Source organism: Eriocheir sinensis, chromosome 23 (assembly GCF_024679095.1).
Source record: "Eriocheir sinensis breed Jianghai 21 chromosome 23, ASM2467909v1, whole genome shotgun sequence".
NCBI classification, from domain to species: domain Eukaryota; kingdom Metazoa; phylum Arthropoda; class Malacostraca; order Decapoda; family Varunidae; genus Eriocheir; species Eriocheir sinensis.
The window spans coordinates 13,506,217-13,512,158 of NC_066531.1; positions in this window are offsets into that span (position 1 = coordinate 13,506,217).

The window sequence follows — 5,942 nt, forward strand, 5'->3', positions numbered from 1 at the left end:
CTTTTGGATCAAGGAAATTGCTGGCTTTGGCCAAAAACTGCCCAGGAGTGGTAATGGCCTGAGCTTTGAGCTGCCTCACCTGCCGGCGCAGACGGCAGACCGTCTTCTTTAACAATTGCAGTTTTGATGTCTCTGAAAATGCATACACCAATATTAAAAGTTAAATTTCACAGCACTTCTCACAATTCTAAATAATAAAATATGTGCATGTTAATGCATTATTATTGCTATTAGGACAGTGAATCTAAGCAATGACATTTTATCTGCACGCCAGCTTAGACTGGAAAGGCTTTAGTTAGATTACCTGACAAGAGTAGTATTTCCAGATGGGGGAGAGGGTACAACTGGAGACTTGACAGAAATAATATCAAGATCTACAAGCACTGATTATCCATATACATCTCTGGTGTTCAATCTCTACTGAAACATACGTCAAAATGGTGCCACACTAAAAATCTAAAAATTCTCTGTTTCTTGTTATAGTAGGATATCAATGTATTATTATTATTTAATATCACCACGAATTAGGCATACAATTGTCAATGGAAAAACCCCACGACAGATAGATCACGCCACCTTATAGGAATGTCGTCCGTCAGTGTTTACCGTCTCAGTTTTGTATACTTAGCACTCCGATGGTGCGTGGAGGTCACCTTGACATACGTGACCAATTGTAACAATTATTTTCCAACCTGTAACTCGCCACTCCTTCACGAGAGTCCGACTGACACACAACGACAGTCGCTCTCGCTCCGTCGCTTCTTGTACATAAAGGCTACGAATATAATTCGCCTTAAGGAAGCTGAAGTCTTAATCAACACCCTTTAAACGCCCCCCGACAAGCCCGTTACATTTGGTTGGCAGCGGTCACCCCGCGCCTGTGCCTTCGCTACCTCGTTCTCCTCCAAGCCACGAGAACTCACCAACAAACTCCGGGGACAGGCGTACAAGGGAAGAAGGAGTCAACGCACCTGCCGTCCGCGGCAACGCACCTGCCGTCCGCGGCAACGCACAAGGCGCCAGCTACAAGCATCTCCCAAGTCGCCACCTACGTGCAACTCACAAGGCGCCAGCTACAAGCATCTCCCAAGTCGCCACCTACGTGCAACTCACACGGCGCCAGCTACAAGCATCTCACAAGTCGCCACCTCCGTGCAACTCACAAGGCGCCAGCTACAGGCATCTCACAAGTCGCCACCTACGTGCAACTCACAAGGCGCCAGCTACAAGCATCTCACAAGTCGCCACCTACGTGCAACTCACAAGGCGCCAGCTACAAGCATCTCACAAGTCGCCACCTACGTGCAACTCACCAGGCGCCGGCTACAAAGCAACTCTACAGGTGTCCAGCCTCCTAGCCTCGAGCACACCAGCAGCAACTCTACAGGCGTCCAGCCTACAAGCCTACAGGCTACGGGCACCTCTACAGGCGTCCTGTCTACAAGCCTCGAGCACATCAGCTACAAGCACCTCTACAGGCGTCCAGCCTACAAGCCTCGAGCACACCAGCTTCAAGCAACTCTACAGGCGTCCAGCCTACAAGCCCCGAGCACACCCTTCGGCCTACGCAGCCGAACGCGAGGGCCACAATCTACAAGCCGCTCCCCCGCTTCAAGCCAGCACTGCTACGTACCCTGCAAGCCACTCCACGATACGGCAGAGGTATTCACACCTGCAACGAGGAGGCACGCCCCGCTGACCTTGGGACACCCCGCATGCCCCTCGCTCCACAGCTGGCGGCACCACCGCCGCTGCCGGGAGCATCGGCCCAAACCTCTTCCGGCAAACAGTCAGCAAGGGTACCCGCGGCCATCTCCCGGTGACTGCAAGCTGTTCCCACTACCGTTTCTTGCTCGGCGTCTTCTCAAGAGGTTACCCCCCCTAGTCGTCTTATCTGCCAGCCGCCCATCTCTTACTATCACAAGGACGACGCGGCCATCATACGTCTGGCGGCAGTGTACCGGCTCCGCACCGCGGCCGCTCATTTGCTGGGTCAGCAGTTTTTCAACCTCCATTGCGAGTCCTCCGATGTCAGCCCATCCCTCACCTCTCATCGCCGCTGTGGCCGCGGCCGAGGTTTCCTGACGCGCCTGCAACGACTGCACGTCCCCCAGGGCATCACAAGCCGTCGCCCTCTCCACTACATCTGCTGATTAATCTTGGTATTTGTGGATATTCCATTCTTGTCCAAATTTGACGACTCGGCTCATTTTCATTATTATCCGTGCAGAGGCACGATTTTTTTATTTCTGTGTTCCTAACACTGTTCTTCAGTCATAATTGTGAGAGTAACGTTCATTCGCATACGATATTGATTCTTTCTTATTGTTTGCTAGCGAGTCTATTGAGTATAGTGTGAGTTCCCTGATCAAATTTAATCTTCATCAGTGTGCCCTGCCTCCGTTTTCTTTTCACCGCTCGAGAGAAAACGTGAGCTTCATTGGTATACTCACTTAACATACCACTTTGTTTATATAGTTATTCTTTCTATATATACCCATATCATTAGGGCATTCCATTATAACCTTAACTTCTATTACGTCTATACAGGCACCTTGCTCGCCATTCTTTCTTGCCTTTTTAGGGTTTTCAATGCAAACTATTCATTCCTACACGTTCCGTTTATTGGTTCATATTTACAGCTATCAACATATTCTCTTTTTTGAATGGTTTACACCATAGTATGAACAAAGACACTCTCGCTAAACTCGGCGACACCTTTAAACAGTTGGCTCGTCCTTCAAGTGAGGAGGAATTGGAGCAAGGTGCAAACACCGGTGATTTAAATGTGGTGAATTTGCGATCGGGGGCTACGTACTCTTCCCTCCCAAGGGATAGCGCCCCTTCACCTTCAGAATCGTCTGAATACTTAACCCCCACTCGGCCGAACACAATGCCTGTCGATCCACCCCCCCCTCCTCCTCCTGGGGCCCCACACCACTTCCCCCCGCCCCCGATTCGGGTCATTCCAACTCACGCCAGTATTCGACAATTCTCGGGAGGCGAGACCGATATTGCGGCGCGTGAGATTTTATATTTGTGTGAATCTGCCATCGTAAATTCCTCCATTACGGAAGATCATGATAAAATCGCTTTCATTCGGTCACGGTTACTTCCAGGCTCTCGGGCACTGAATTTGATGCAGTCCTCAGCGTTCGCTTCGGGGGACATTGGTGTAAACTATGAGGTTTTTAAAGGGAATTTCATTAAAATCTTCGGGGGCGGGAGTAAACCAAGCATCGTTAGACAGATGGCACACGGTTGAGTCCCTCCAAAAAAATTCCTCAACAAAGCCGATTTGGGACGCCATGATTGAGGCCAATCAGCTGGCGGTTGACTGTGTCAAGAGCTTGGAAGACGCGCTCTGGCTTCCAGGGGGCTGTATGCAAAAGCACCAGGTGAAGACAGCTTTCGAGTTGTTTTTTTACTTATTTCATATTTCAGAGAAGAACCGCCGTTCTGCCCTCCCTTTGGCCTTCAAACCGAGCGGGAAGTTGGTTGACTTCGTCTCAGAGTTAGAGGTCAAGGTTCAGGAACACCCTCACCATCAACCCCTCGCAACGGCAGCAGCATTGCAAGCACAAAGTAAGGCATCTCTCACCTGTAGTTTTGCAAACAATCAGGACATTCTGAACATTCTTGTTTCGCGAAACGTAGGGAATCAACACATTCGAGACGGGGCTCAGATAGGAGGTCAGGAGGTTACAGGGGCGGGCATCATTCATCACACAGGAACCCTAGGCCAAACCATCAGCGGAAGGCTGCCTTTTGCCATATCCACGGGAATTGTTTTCATGATTCAGACAGTTGTTCTGCAATACAAAAGGCCAAGGAGGAACAGAAGTACAAGTCCTCAGCGGACAGTAAACCACACTCCTCTTCTCAGAATAAAAAGACATGACTTCGTGACAGCCCCGAGGCGTACATCCAAGTGTCCCTTAAGGAAAATACTAATTGGGAGCAACTTGACTCCGTCATTGCCGCCTTGGGACGGACAAGCATAATTGCCCTTCCTTGCAAGGTGGGCAACACTTCACTCACCTTAGCGGTTGACACAGGTGCCACAGTCAATGTCATATCCGACTCCGCTTACAGGTCACTGATACGACAAGCGAGTGGGGAAAATTGGCCGCTCCAAGAGAACGACCTGAATGTGATAGGCGTGACGGGCACCACTTTGGGAATCCTTGGGCGAGTACCACTAACAGTCAGCTTACATGAAAAAGTATGTCCCTTTCGAGATTTCTTTTATGTCTCTAGCAGGTTTGCTTTACCTGTGGATGGGATCTTAGGATTGAACGCCATGAAAGACCTGCACATCGCCATAAACCCTGTAAGCAACGCGATCGTGTATCAAGGCCGACGCATACAGGGGATGGTCAATCCATCGCCTCTGTCAACTGTAATCTCACCTTCAGAGGTGGAATATGACCAACCCACCACAGACTCAGGGGCTGCCACCGCCCAAGTGTCCCCTCTTACGGTCAAACCACACGAAACCATTGCAGACTTGTGGCGGACAGTAACGGCAGTCGTAGAAGGTCCTCATATAGTTCCGGATCGTGCTGCAAAACTTGTTAAAATCCGTTTGCCTAACGCCCCTCCGGCGGGCAGTGATGTGTATCGACGGAGTTCCTCACGTACACCGCGTGACGGTGGAGGTAACTCTTGCAACAGTCAAGGAGGGAGGTTTTGCAGAGGCATTGGTAATAAACACGTCTGGATCCCCTGTATCCTTAAAACACGGTGTTCGATTATGCCAGTGTCTAGTGTATGGGAGAAATGTCGCCCCAGAACCAGCTGAATACCCTTCAGCCCAAGTTTCAGGCATATCCTCGGCGTGTCAGGCTTCTCCCGAACAAGACACAGCTCATTTAGAGGCGTTCCTAAAAGTTGCACACTATTCCGAAATTAAGCCAACCTTAGTCCAGCTTCTGGAACATTATCGGGGGGCGCTTGCTCTACCAGGCGAGCCGCTTGGAGTTACGCAGTGTGCTGAACACCACATTAAGTTAAAACCCAATACAAATCCTGTATATATCAATGCGTACAAGCTCCCCCACAGTCAGAGGGAGGTGGTGCAACAACTTATCTCTGAAATGTTAGAACAAGGTGTCATCAAAGAATCGAATGTCCCGTGGAATTCGCCCTTGTTCCTGGTTCCAAAGAAAGACGGCTCTTATCGTCCTGTGATTGATTTCCGGCGTGTGAACACCGCGACCGTGGATGATCATTTTCCGCTTCCCGTTCTTAGAGATCTTCTGATGTGTCTCGGTAGAGGAAATAAAGTCTTTACGAGTCTTGATCTGGTCAGTGGCTACTGGCAACTGCCCATGGCCCCCGAGTCACGTGAAATAACGGCTTTCAGCACGCCTCATGGCCACTATGAGTGGACGAGGATGCCGTTCGGGCTCAAAGGAGCTCCTTGACTTTCCAAAGGACAATGAACAGTATTTTTGGTGACTTGCTGGGCAACTCTGTCTATGTGTATTTAGACGACATCATCATAGCAAGTAAAGACGTGCATGCACACATGGAAACACTAAAAGCAGTCCTACACAGACTTCAAGAGGTCGGATTAAAGCTCAAAATCACCAAATGTGAATTTTTAAAGCCTCGGATCAAGTTCTTGGGGCATGTCGTGGACGAATTCGGCATCCACACAGTGGACGACAAAATAAAGGCTATTGCCGAGTTCCCTCAGCCAACGTCTGCGGACAAGGTACGGTCTTTCTTGGGTGTCGCAGGTTATTACAGGCCTTTCATTAAGGACTTCGCAGCTCGCGCGAGTCCCCTAACCCATCTTTTAAAGAAAGACGTACCATTTCAGTGGCTCCCAGCTCAACAAACGAGTTTTGAGGATTTAAAGCGCTTACACGGGCTCCGGTCCTTGTCTTTCCGGATTTCAAGGACCCCTTTCAGCTTTGTACCGACGCTTCGGC